Consider the following 14,268-nt stretch of genomic DNA (forward strand, 5'->3'; position numbering starts at 1 on the left):
CAGTCCCAGCTGTCCAATAATGTCTTGTACGAATGCAAAACAAGTGTAAGACTCGCTGCTTCTCGGTCTCTCTCATCTTCCTCCTCTGACCTCTCGAGCCCCGATGCCCGCTTTCCACAGACGCTTAATGGAGATGCGGGAACTCTGGCCCGGCTGTGGCTTTCTGTTCACACACACACACACACACACACACACACACACACAGGGAAGTGCACATATATGCCTAAGGCTGTCAACATGACCCTCGTCACCCTGTTTGCGTATACCATTACTTTCCGTTCCTCTAAACTCGACGCGCCCCGGCGTATTCCTGCACATATTACTCTATTCATCTTCCAGCTCCCTCTATTTATATTCTTTTGCGCTCCGTCTCTCTCCTCTTCCTGCTTCCCAGACATCTCTCTGATAAATACCCTAGTTATGAATTATATTGTAGTTCTTGTGGCTGAACCAACCGGAGCGCAATAATTCCTCATAGTACAACAATACATTCTGACAACCCGATAGAGCTCTTAAATAAAAGGAAAGTAAGGAAAGGGCTCACACGCACACCATAAATTTCCTTCAGACGTTTCAGTTGAGTCGCCTGACTTCATGGGAAATCGGTGAATTAAACAACAGGGTTTAACTCGCACCCTTGATAACAATACAACACGCATTAATCAATATTAGTGGACGCCCGAGTGATTGATTGCGCGTTCAATTCATCCGTTTGGCATTAGATCTATGAACTCGATTGCTCCTGGGCGTTTAGTTGAACCTGGACTCAAAAATTCACATTTACAAGGTAAAATAAACTCATCTGAGGACAAACTTAGTGGTTGGTGGTTTAGTTTCCATTGATTTCAACCCTCTATTGGAGTAACTGTGATTTTGCAGCTTAAAAAAAAAATTGTTGACTGTATGTTTTAAATACTGCATATTCAGGAGTAAAATCACTTCAAAATTAGTTTTCTTCGTCTGACCTTTGACCTCTGTTTTAGGGATACGTCATTTATAACCGACATTGTCTCATTACTATTGATTTTTTTTACACGAAAGCAAAAATGAAGAATACAATAACAGTCAATTGGAATATTTTATTGATTATACACGTGCATTAAGTGAAGTATATTTTTATTAGTAACATACAATTGCTCTAAAGTTTGGGGTTGTTGAGATTTTTTTCCATGTTTAGTATTTTCAAGTTAAGAGGTAGATAACATTAAACGTTGTGAAATATTATTATAGTTTAAAACGAACTGTTTTATGTTCAGTTATAGTATAAAATAGAATTTATTCCAGTGATTAACTCCAGATTACTCCAGTTTTCATTGTCACGTGAGCTATCAGAATTGCTGATTTGAAACATTTCTTATTATTATTAATGTTAGAAACAGCTGTTCTGCTTCACATTCTTGTGGAAACCATTGATTTCCTTCCCAAATGGCTTCCCTTGCATAGCATCTGATTAGGACTTGGTGTAAAATGATGCCAGTTGTCAAACATCTGGCCCGGCGTGACTAACGAAGCCCAAACTAAATCTTGCAAACCACATTTACTAGAACCGTTTGTCCCAATCCCAGAGCAGAATGAAACTCAGCCGGCCAAAAAACACGGCTGTTTCCTGTTTCTAAACCAGTTCAGGTGTCACATGACTGACTGTTATTCCACTGACACCCCGTCTGCTCCTGAAATAGTCTCTCCAGCCTAAAATTACGCTCTACTGCTCTCTTTTACAATGACCCCACTCCAAACACATACACAGAAACACACACCTCAGAGTAAAAGTAGCTCATTCCTTTTTAAGGTGCCCGGTTCTACAAACCCAGGGTTCATTTTACATGTCGTAAAAAAAAAAAAAAAAAAAAAAGAAAGACTTTCAGACCGTGTTTTAGACTTTTTTAGACCATCTTAAGAAATAAGAACATTTGTTATTATATCTAAAAAAGAATACAATAATATACAGTATTGTCGTATATATCTTTAATTTTTTAAATGTTTATATTGCGCTAATGTTTATTAGATTTATTAAAACATAATCAAAAATAAAGAGTATTATATAAAGTAAAACTTGATTTTGAGGATATAGCTGAGGCCAATGCTGAGACCAAAAATAAGCAATTAAATAAATAAATACAAATAGCTAAAAAAAAATGTATTTAATATAGCAAATCATTTAATTTAAACAGTTTTACAAAATATAAAAATGCATTATTCATTGGTAAGACAATGCCAACAAAGTTGAAAAATCATCTCTCGATCTCGATCTAGTTGAAATACTAAAACACTAGCTAGCTTAATGAAAAACTAACTTCTTATTTCTTTGATTTTGGGGTAAAAAAAAAGATTTTGTGCATAACTTCCAGAAGTGCATGTGCTCTACGGTAGCATTCGCGCCGTGTTTTTCTGCATCTGTGTGTGTGATCCAACAAGGTTAATGTTCGTAACCTTTACATAAATCTGCTGCGGCTCTTTTCCAGCGTTGTGTTTTCCGGCAGCTGGCTCACGGCAGAGATAGACCCCACGGGAGCGTATGAATGTGGAGCCACACGTCTGCTCATGACAGACCAACACGAGTACATGAGCCAAACAAACCCTATAGCTCACCTCTGATTAACTCACGCCGCATTCCCTACGGACCCCGCGTCATCTGAATGTACAGCTCCATTTACACACATGCACTCTTAAAATAAAGCTCCTTTACTAGCATCGATCCTGGGAATCTTTCCATTAACAAAAGGTTCTTTGCAGTGGGTTTTTTTTGTCATGTTTTTTTAAAGACGCATTACCGAAAGGTTCTTCGGGGAATTAAAAAAGCTAAAAAGTTTCCACAAATGTACCGTTTGGACTGTTTCGGCTTGTGCTTCTGTGCATATTTCTCTCCCGACGCGACTTTTTAATCAGATGAGGTGATATCATGGACGCGTTTTAGATGGAAGTAACAGTTTGAAGATGAAAACATTAGCGGATTAGTGCTATAGTGGTGTTTTATCAGCTGTTTGGACTCTCATACTGACGGCACCCATCCGCTTACACATGCAAGTGATCCATTTTGATGAAAAAACTACATCTTAGCAAATCAAATTTTTTTAAATTTCTTTAAAATGAAAAGATAGAAGAGTTTTCTGCGGAAAAGACACTAGCGATCTCAGCGTATCCGCTATATCTGCCATCATGCACGCAACATTGAATTAGCGGGAGAAACATAATTCCCTCTGTCCGAGGTGAACTTGAGCAGACTGACAGTAAAGAGCCGAAGGCATGATAAAATAAAACATGTCTAACATCTGCCACAGACAAACTTGTGATGGATGTGTTTGCCCTCAGAACCGGTGACCACCGGACGTTACAGAAATGTTACAGGGATGAGCATTTGAGGGAAAAAAATGGACATTTACGCTACTTTCGTTAATAGTTTAGCCCAAAAAATACTGATTTTACTCCTTTCTCATCTTCTTTAGGCCACAAAGGCAGCCGATTTTTATCAAAATATTCACTTTGCCCTTTTTTGCACAACAAAAGTGTGGTGACCGGAGAAAAAGGCAACGCTCTCCATATTAGGCTAATTCAAAACTATCAGCGCATTATTCGCTTACTTGTTTCTTTGTAAGTACTGTGAGATTTACAAGTCATTTCCGAGTCAACGCTCTTTCGGATGAAATCCAAAAAAGATTTTACGCAAAGTGGGCTTCAAGAAACAAATAAAATCGTGATTTCGTGTCACAAACATATCAAGGAGAAGCGGAAAACAGTGTCATTTGAAGCTGTTACTGAACCGCGTTCAACGGTTAGACCTTTTCTGCCTGAAATAGATGAAACAGAAAGCCATTAGAGAAATACAGAGAGAGATTAAAAGAGACATACCCCTGGTAGAGTCTTCTGTTCATGCAATGCATTCTGGGCTTTGATGGCTGATTCACGAGCGCAGTAGGTGAGAAACGCGCAGCCTGTAAAAATGAGAAGAGAATCAGATACTTACACAAAACACACACACACACACACTGCCATTTATCACAAAACAGAGTTGTAAACTGGATTTGTACGTTCTGAGCAAACATGAGTGATGTTGCTGTTGTGAAGCAAGTGTGTGCTGGGTTGCTGCGTGATGTTTGAATTAACATACATTAACATTAGCATTGCGTTTAGTAATTTAGCAGCTGCTGTTATTCAAAGTGACATCACATGCAATGCCACATTTAAAGTACACGGCAGATTTGGAGCAGGGTTAGGACACTCCCGCCAGTGGTTTTGGTCGCCCTGGCCTTTTAACCTCAGCCCGAAAGAGCAGCTACAAATGATTTCCAATCACCATGATCAGGCATCAGGCCCGTCTCTCTCTCTCTCTGTCTCTCTCTCTCTCTCTGTCTCTCTCTCTCTCTCTCTCTCTCTCTCTCTCTCTCTCTCTCTCTCTCTCTCTCTCTCTCTCTCTCTCTCTCTCTCTCTCTCTCTCTCTCTCTCTCTCTCTCTCTCTCTCTCTCTCTCTCTCTCTCTCTCTCTCTCTCTCTCTCTCTCTCTCTCTCTCTCTCTCTCTCTCTCTCTCTCTCTCTCTCTCTCTCTCTCTCTCTCTCTCTCTCTCTCTCTCTCTCTCTCTCTCTCTCTCTCTCTCTCTCTCTCTCTCTCTCTCTCTCTCTCTCTCTCTCTCTCTCTCTCTCTCTCTCTCTCTCTCTCTCTCTCTCATGATTCATTTATCCCATAACAATTATGAGCAGGATATGAAGTCACACTCTATGGTTTCTGTTTATAGCATTCTATAGCAGCCTATCTACAGAGTTCTAACTCTGAATAAAAACCATTAATAATAAACAAAAAATGTCACAAATAATACATTGTTAACTCTGAATAATGGCTTCTTTAAAATCATGTACTATCTTTTACCAACCTCATGGTAAGTCCAGGTGAAAAAAGCAATTTGAGCTACTTTTGCCATGGAAATGAATGATACATTTGACCTAAATTTCCTCAATTCACCCTATATATATTCACATTTTGCCTCTCAATCAGCTTGATTAGGTGTGTTTCAATATTTAAACATCATTTTATCTCGCAAGGCTTTGTGCTAATCATAAAGTTTTCAAAAAATAATATAAAAAAGGTCAAAGTTAATTAAAACTATCTTAAAGAGGCCTGTTTTCAACCTCTTCCCATTCCCATTCAGCCTCTCCAGAACATTAAAACACAAATAAATTAATTATATTTCTGAATTAAAACTACAGCATTTCCCCTCGGAGCCGGCTCTCTCTCCGAGATCAGACAAAAGAATCCAAAGGAATATTAAAGCGGTTTGGGGGCGATCTGGATCTGCTCGCATTCCCGCCCATTGTTCTGACAGCGATATTTTCACGGCTCCGGTATAATTGGCTTGTAATGATCGTCGTTACAGGAGCAGTGGTCTAGCGTAACCTGTAAACCTTAATTAATCCAGTCACATTCGGATGGACCCAGACCAACTCTCTGAAAGCAGCCGTGTGTCCGTGGACCACCTCGTGTAGAACTAATCACAAACACACACACACACACACACACAGGCTCTCGTATGTATTTGTGTTGCACACCTGTGTCCGCTCAACGGGAGTATGAGTATAGTACATGAACACTGGCACAGCATGCAGACAACTTACATTCTCTATAAATCAACGCAATCTCATTAGCAGCTCATCCGTGCCACAACTGATTAAGAAGCTTGTAAAACTAGTTTAAAGACCCAATGAATCTGTTTTGGCATTCACAGTTTACTATCCTGCATTGACGTATTACCTACTGAAATTGGAAGCTGAGCTGGGACGTATAAAAAAGGCGGCGGCGCTTTGCAATATAGAGCTCTACTAGTAAACATTAATTAATATACCACACTAAACAGTCACTGAGGCTGCACCCCTCCGAAAGATGTCCATATATACACTTAAGGTACTAATATATAGTATTAAAGTCCTAATATGTATCTAGTATATTATTTAGGAGTAAATCTGATCAAGCCTTTTTAGCTTTTGTACCTAAAAGTACCGCGTCTGCGACAGCTTTGTACCTTTTTTTTGAGAACGTAACATTTGTTATGGTATTTATCATTCTTTGCTAATTTTAGTGAAAAAAATACAATTAAACTATTATTATTAAATAATATTACCATTACTATAATTAATGTTATGATGTAAAATTTTACTGATTTTTTCAAAATCGCTGTCATTAAACGGATTAAAAATATAAATATCAGAAAAAAGAACTTACTTTAACTCCAAGAAGTAAAGACGTATAGTATTTAAAATACTACACTTAAAACTGAAATGAAATCAAATTACAACTACCAACATATCAACAATAAACTATAATGTAAAAACATGTTTTAATATGTTCATGTTTCAATATGTTTAATATCTTCATGTGTCTTGTGAAGATTGTTGCTGTTGTTAACTAAAACTTTAAAATCATTAATTGAAATACAGCTAAAAGATGTAAATATTAGATAAAAGCATTAAAAATAAAAATGCTTAATGAGCCGAAGCATTAAAATTACTTAACCTAAAACTGAAATAAAATTATGTAAAGCTAAAAGTAAATATATATATATATATATATATATATATATATATATATATATATATATATATATATATATATATATATATATATATATATATATATATATATATATTTTTTTTTTTTTTTTTTTTTTTTTTTAAATAAAACTATTAAATAATATTCTAAAAATTTTATTAACCGTCACCAAAAGGGTCTCTCATTTTTATAGCTTGGCAAAACAACTGACAACATTGATCTTATTGTGATCACTTTACTGCAATATTTTTATTGAAGGAAAACCAAATTCAAAATACAGTTAAAGTGGTTAAACTGTAAAATATTGTTACAATTCAAAATAGCTGATTTTTATTTTAATATATTTTAAAATGTAATTTATTGCCGTGAAGCAAAGCTGAATTTTCAGCGTCATTACTTCGGTGTTCAGCGTCGCACGATCCTTCAGGACTCGCTCATTTCTGATTACCAAACGTTGAAAACAGTTGTGCTGCTTCATTTTTTTCCCTGAAGTGAAATGGGTCACGAATGGCATTTCATGTTAACGTTAGGAAAAACAAGCCGTCAAAGTCATGGTTGTGTTCATTCGACAACTGCAGCGTTTAGTTTTATACACCACGGCATTACACGCCGGCTAATTCAAGATAGAGACAGATAATTGGATTCAGGCAGCGTTATTCTGCGCATTTGGTATCTGTGTTGTATCAAGCTCGGATCAATACATTCTGGGAGCAGAAAATGATAGTCATCTCCTTATCATTTTCCATTAAAATCCCCTTTTGATAACATTTCATCACAGGCTGGTGAAAGGAAAGAGAGAGAGAGAGAGAGAAGGAGAGGGAATGATAGGGAGATAAAAAGCGAGTAAAAGAAAGGTTTTTGTAGCTCCATAAAAACAGCTTTATCTCCTCTGTTTGCCCCCAAACGCTCCAAAAACAGGCCGCACTGGATTACGGGCTATAAATTATATTAAAATCTCTCCATTGTAGTAATTTCATTTTCCCTTCTAAAATAAATCTCATCCCAGCAAACACAAAACACTGGAAGCCAAAGCGTTTCTGGACAACCTTTCCGAGGTTACTTCTGAATTAAACGACTCTATTGGCACTTATTTATGTGAGTTTTAACTCAACATGACTTCATTACGTACGAACGGCTTCACCGTAAAACAGCTTTAGGACCGGAACAAAGTCAGATGAGCCAAAAATCCAAAAAGACTGTTTGTGGTGTGAAACTACGCTTTATCGCCAACCAAAAAACTTCGACGCGATTGGAAAAATGCGTATGAATCAAAACATTAGCCAATGCATCTCTTTCGAAGCGTAATGAACTGTCCACACAGAGATCATAATGTGCTCGGAAATGTGGACCTCTCGCAGGTTTTTTATCTACACATGTTAGAAAGCCAATGAAAGGCAATTACGGTTGACTTCCTACCCTCCATTACCCTTACATTAAACGGCCATTACATTATATGACTTTATCTTTATATATAGCTTTTCTGTCTAAAATTGTAATTGTGACATCATTTTTCAGAGCCAAGATCTGCCTTCTTTTCTCTGGACCACCTTAAGAGAAGGACGCATTTATACACACTTTTGTACACGTAATTAAACATATATTTACTTGAAATTCACAATATTTTGATATTCAAAAGGATAGACATAGGGAAGAGAGTTAATGCTAATACAGTTCTATTAAAATATTACATGTCTATACACTACTGATTAAAATAAGTCTCTTAATTCTGCTTGCCGTGGCTGCATTGTATTGATTAAGAAACAGCAAAATGGTCAAATACTGCAATTTAAAATAGCTGTATGTAATTTAAAATATCAGACCGGGATTTTCAATGCCATGAGCATTTATGAAGCATTCGAATATGCAGCTCAATAAATATTTCCTCTTATTATCAATACTGCAATTAGTTGGGCTGATATGTTTGTGGAAACCATGATACATTTTGTTTTTCACAATCCTTTGTATTGTGCGTATGCCATTTTTTATCAATTATGACTGTAGGTGTTGGCACAGATATGAACAAGATGAAAGATAAACTGTACCTGGGCATATCTAAATGCATCAAATTTTATGACAATATCAGAGAATCATCACATTATAGCAGTTATCATAATACAAGATATTCAATGCAATAAACGGATTTGGTCCTGTTGAGTTTATATGACCCTTTTGGGTGGCAGTCAAGTAAAAACAAGTGACCGTCACAGGAAATGGTGTGATCTTCAAATATCTTGAAAGATGCATAGGCTCAATGCATAAGGTTACCTCAATAACAGAGAAAGGATTACTTCTAAAAATGAACTAAAAAACAGTCTAATTCCATAGATAGATATTTATAAGTCTTCCAAACTGCTTTTTATCCTCTAGTTCTACAGAAAACCATGTGCTGGTGCTTTAAAAAGTCCAAAAAACATCTGAAGGACCTATAATGGAACATCAAGAACTTTTTAACCATATAGCAACTTCAAAATCCCAAAGCTAAAAATTGTTCTTCATAAGAAGAGACTTCAACCGCCGAAGAACCTTTGTTTTTAACAATGCACTTCAGATTTTGAAGATGAGGTGCACTTCCATGTAAAAATGAGTGTACTATAAAACAGAACGGCGCAGAGCGACTGTGATACTTCACGGTACGGCCTGAACGTCTCCCCAGGTTCATTACCCGCAATTCCCTTCTCCACAAAACCAATATCCCCTATAACATCTTTCATAATCTGACATCATGCTAAACATTAATTACCTCAATGCTTCACCTCTCTCCTCTCTTTGCCGACGTTAGCCTGAACAACAAGCTTTTACGCTCCTACTCGCACGGCACGATCCAGGCATTTATTGACAACCCTGATTAAACGCGTGCATGTGAACGCGGGTCAAAGGGAAGCCTGTAAACACGCTGCTAGTGATGATTAATGTTTCCCGCCGTGGCTGTTTGTCTAATGCGATGCGCGCGCGCAAACTACTCTCTTCTCAAAAACTAGCTGATTTCGATAGAGTTCGCCGTTACCGTGTTGCTTAGCCAACACAATTACATTCCAATAAGCATAAATATGCGTAACGCAAACAAATATGGTGTAAAACATGTCTTTTTAATTGCGCGCTGACCTATTTTGTGGTCTGCCATCCTTGGATCGTTTGTTGCGGTGCGTTTTAAGATTGCCTTGAAGGGCACATGTGATGCCGCCTTCAAATTTAGCCAAAGTAAGTATCTTAGAAGCAGCATAATCATACCTATAGGCAACAATTTAAAGCATCATGGATAGTGATACGTACCATCTTTAACAAGATTTTCACGCTTATTATGCCTTAAAATGCTGCCTAGGTGGAAAGCTAAATCATCTTAAACAGCCCAAAGAGGTTAGTTGGTCTATCAGTCCACCAGAATAACTAGTCTGGTCTGTTTGGCATTTGGTTTTAGAGATATTTTATATAGCTTTAAAAGATACAGAATATTCGTTAATATTATTGATATTGACACTGACGCGATTGGAGGAGAACGAAACTGAACTAAATTGACCTTGATAATGACAACTGTTTTCTGTTGAGATGCTTTAAAGCTAAAGCGAACCTGTTTTCACTGACGCTGTTAGTGAACTGAATTGAATCAACACTCAACTGACTTGATTCATTAACTTTGCACTGTTATTGAACTAAACTGAATCAACACTGAACTGAGCTGACTACTCACACTGTTGACTTCTGTAGAGCTGCGTTTGCTTCATAACGAATTTACTGAATCAGCAATGAATGAAATTGAGCTAAATAGTAACACTGTTGTCTTTCAAAAAATTGCTTTACAGCCGAATGGTGATTTAACTGATCGGTATTTTCGCGCTTATTACCGCGAAGCTGATTCGATCCATTCTGTATTGTAATGCGCTTCGACTCGTCAACCATTCAGGTTGGGAGACCGGCTAAACCATCGTAAACCAGCTAAAGCCAGTGAACCACATTAGGCTGGCTTATGTTATACTTTTAGCAGGGCTGTGAAAAAGAGTAATTGAAATGTGCATCTGATGCTGTTTACCATCGATTTCACCCACGGCCTATTGTGGCAGGTCTTGCACACTCATAGAGCACATTTCATAGCAGTAATTTAATGTCAATGTAAATGATAATCTAACAACACTGTACTAATAACGTCCCACTGAGACAGCAGTCAACAGAGAGCGCGAGTGTGTGTGCGCGAGCGCGTTTGTGAGTGTGACAGGCCTCCTACGCTGATTCATCCTCCCTCTCGCACCCTCCTATGGGCATAAACCATTATTCATTTGTGCGGTGTGTGTGTGTGTGAGCATGTGTGTGCCTCTGAGCGTGACAGAGAGAGGGAATATTTTGAGCAGAAGTAGGGAGGGGGACGTAGATACTCACAGAGGAGTGTGTAGCTTTAAATGGGTTTTCAAGTTCAATTAACATGACGTTTTTAATGAATTAGAGGACTACGTTTTCTTTCACTAATAAATTAAATAATCACAGAAAACCTGGGCAAGAATATGTCTTTTTAAAATGCCTATGAAATGTATTACATCCCTCCAGCACTGCTCTCAAATCAAATTAGAGCTTCAGTCAAGTGAAATGACCTGCCTAAGACTAAAGAAAAATCCAGGAATATGAGCTCTTTTATAAATATTATTCTAAGCTTTTTTTTTTTATACAGGAATATGTATTGTACATTTTGCATAATACGATTTAGTTTTGGTTTGGATCCCACAGAGACGGAACAACTAAAAATTTGATTGTCTTAGTACATCATTTGTTTCTCCAAGACAATGAGGTTAAATGCAAAATGAGTCACAGTTAGACACCATTAATCTTCTTGGAGAATTTTGGAAGAGATCTCAATATGAACTCAAACATTTCTCATCAAATTCTTCCACAACCAAGTGATCTGAGATGCTTCCCACATGCATTTCCGAAAGATTTATTTTGTAGTGATGAAACAGAAGAACCATTTTTGGTTCACCAATCCAAAACAGTTCTTAAAAAAACAATTATTTACATATTGTTCCTGAAATTTAAAATCTAATGAACTGTTTTCGCCTATAAATAAGCTTTTGTGCACTGGAAGGTTTCCATTGATGTTCTTCAGGTTCTTCATGGAACCATCAATACCAATAAAGGAGCTATTTTTTGCAATTTGATGAAACTGTACTTTATTATTATTATTATTATTATTATTATTATTATTATTACGATAATCCGTGCTAAACCAAATTTCTCTTTTTGAGATTTTGCAAATGATGCATTCTTGCTCAAATAAAGCACTCGAATTCCAAACGAAGAAATTCTGTTTAGTTGGTTCGCAATTTGTTCAAAAGCGAAAAGTAGCCGCGTAATGTAAGGTTCGCATTTTGCTGTGAATGAGAAACCTCACACCAAATGTTTCATTTCAGATAGTGAGGAAGAGAGCACGTCGCGCATTGGGAGCTCTTAGTATGCATCATCTGCGCTCAAAGCGGGGCTGCCCTACTTCTGAGAACACACACAAAAATATGAGATGATACACAAGTGGGAGTGACCGCGGTACATCTAGTATCTTTTCTATTGTCGTGAAGCAGAGAAGCACAACGCATGAGAAATAGAACAAGAGAGGTCTGTCAACATCAGACGGGTCTGAATGACATCTGACAGCGTGCACTGATGGAAATCATTCTGAGCGTGGTTCAATATAATGTGGGACGCAAACAGCATTGTGTTCATGCAACAGAACAAATGTGATGCTTATATTTATAATGCCTATCTGTTATAAATCTAAATAAATTCTGACCAGGTACACAGCGTGAGCCAGCACGTAAACACAATGCATCAATGTAGCACATGAGAAATAGAAGTGATTATTCGAAAAAGAGTGATGGAGGCAGGTTTGAATAGCATCTGATAGAATACTGATGATACTGACCAGTGTGAGGGAGGCAAATGAGAGGATGTACATGATGAATATGTGCAATTTTATATTTTCAGTAAACATTGAACCAGCATGCTACCCTAAAACTGAGAGGTGGATTGATGTGACATCTTACGGCATGCAATGATGAAAATCTGTTTCAGAAATCATAACCAGCGTGGTTTAATATTGCATAACGGAGCACGATGGGTAAAAAATATAAGAACAGGGGTAGTACGCATAGTGTTTAAAGATCAAAAGTGCAAGCAATTTTATGTTCATAAAGTCATAAATACCAATGTGTAAACTTGTTTTTTTTTTATCACTTGTCTTATTTCATAAGAACCAGGCTAACCAGGTGCGTAAACGCAAAACTACAATGCACTATTGTATTGCATGAAAAACAGACTATGCTACTCTTAAAAAGTAGCAATCTTTCTATGCTTTGAATTCCATCAATGCATGCTGTCAGATGTCAGTCGCTTGTAATCGCGCTGTTCGTGGTATAGAAGAGACCAACGAGTGCGAAATAAGACCGCGCTCTGTGCTTAAAAAACCAATAAATGCGCAACAGAAGAAAATTGCTGTTCAGAAGTAAGCAGCCGCGAACAATAATGCAACGTATTTTTAGCACTTAATGCATAATATAAGAGGTGACCCATGTGGCCAAAGCCCTCACCAGCCATTCAAAAGCATCGTTACCTTTGTGCATGCCTGTGTAACGGTCCTTGAGGACAGTCAGTTCGTGGATCTTTCCAAACTGTTCGAAAAGAGGCTTGAGGTCCTTCTCCTCCAGGTTGCGCGGTATCTGTCCTATAAAGAGCTTGATGGCATCCTGGTCTTTCATGGTGCCGTTGTCGGGGTGGATGGAGATGGGCTCTGAGCCGTTCATGGGCTTGGGGAAGGTGATGTGCGCGTACTGGGGCTGGTGCGGGATCAGGAGCAGTGGTGCCGCTGCCTGGCTCGGTACCGCCCCCGGTCCAGAGAGGAGCAGGCTGGCGTGGGCAGGCTGAGGATGCTGCTGAGGATGCTGCTGCCTCCTCGCTTCAGTCTGGGTGAATCTAGCCATTCTGCGCGCGGCGGAGAGCGCGATAATAATAACAACATACACACGCACGCACACGCGCCGGGAGAGAGTACGCGCTCAGCTGGAAACGCGACGCTCACTTTCTATTCGACACATGTCACGCTCGCGCCCCCCGCACCTGACGGGAGGAGGAGATGAGAGCCGTGCGCGGTCACGACGCAAATACGCGGGCCCGTAGCGCCACCTGCCGACAAATAGCCAACCGCTCCACTAGGCTGACGTCCATTTTTTCTCGCAGCAGTATTTTCTCGTAAAATGTACTACAACAATCTTTATCGCACAACTAGTAAATATCATTGTTTTGGGTACGAAATAGAAAACGAAGCGCATCCACTGGTCACTGGGGTTCCTCGAGGATCGGTTCTTGGACTCCTCGTCTTCTCCATAGGCCTACACTACATCTCTGGGATTTGGTGCCTCTTTCCACTGATATGCTGATGAAACACTGTAGCTGTATCTGTCATTTCACCCAGATGACCCAAATGTAGATGCACAGGTCTCCCGCTGCCCGGTGGACATCTCGGCATGGATGAAAAACATCACCTAGGGTGAATCAAGGGAGATTCGGATAATTTTGGAAATGTTTTGATGAGGTTTCTTAACATACATTGAAACAATCACCCCAAACACATGATATATTTCCATAATACACTCAGAAATAAAGGTACAAAAGTGGTCACTGGGGTGGCACCTTTTTAAAAGGTACATGTCTGTACCTAAGCTTTTGTACCTTTATTTCTGAGAGTGTACCGAGGATGTTAGCTACCCA

General features: G+C 38.5%; 1 pseudogene; it reads right to left on the minus strand.

The window, feature by feature from the left end:
• LOC122335701 overlaps nt 1-13,518 on the minus strand; it is a 132,750-nt pseudogene extending 119,232 nt beyond the window's left edge.
• Nucleotides 13,519-14,268: the final 750 nt, after the last annotated feature.

The sequence above is a fragment of the Puntigrus tetrazona genome, unplaced genomic scaffold, assembly GCF_018831695.1.
Source record: "Puntigrus tetrazona isolate hp1 unplaced genomic scaffold, ASM1883169v1 S000000846, whole genome shotgun sequence".
In the NCBI taxonomy this organism is placed as follows: domain Eukaryota; kingdom Metazoa; phylum Chordata; class Actinopteri; order Cypriniformes; family Cyprinidae; genus Puntigrus; species Puntigrus tetrazona.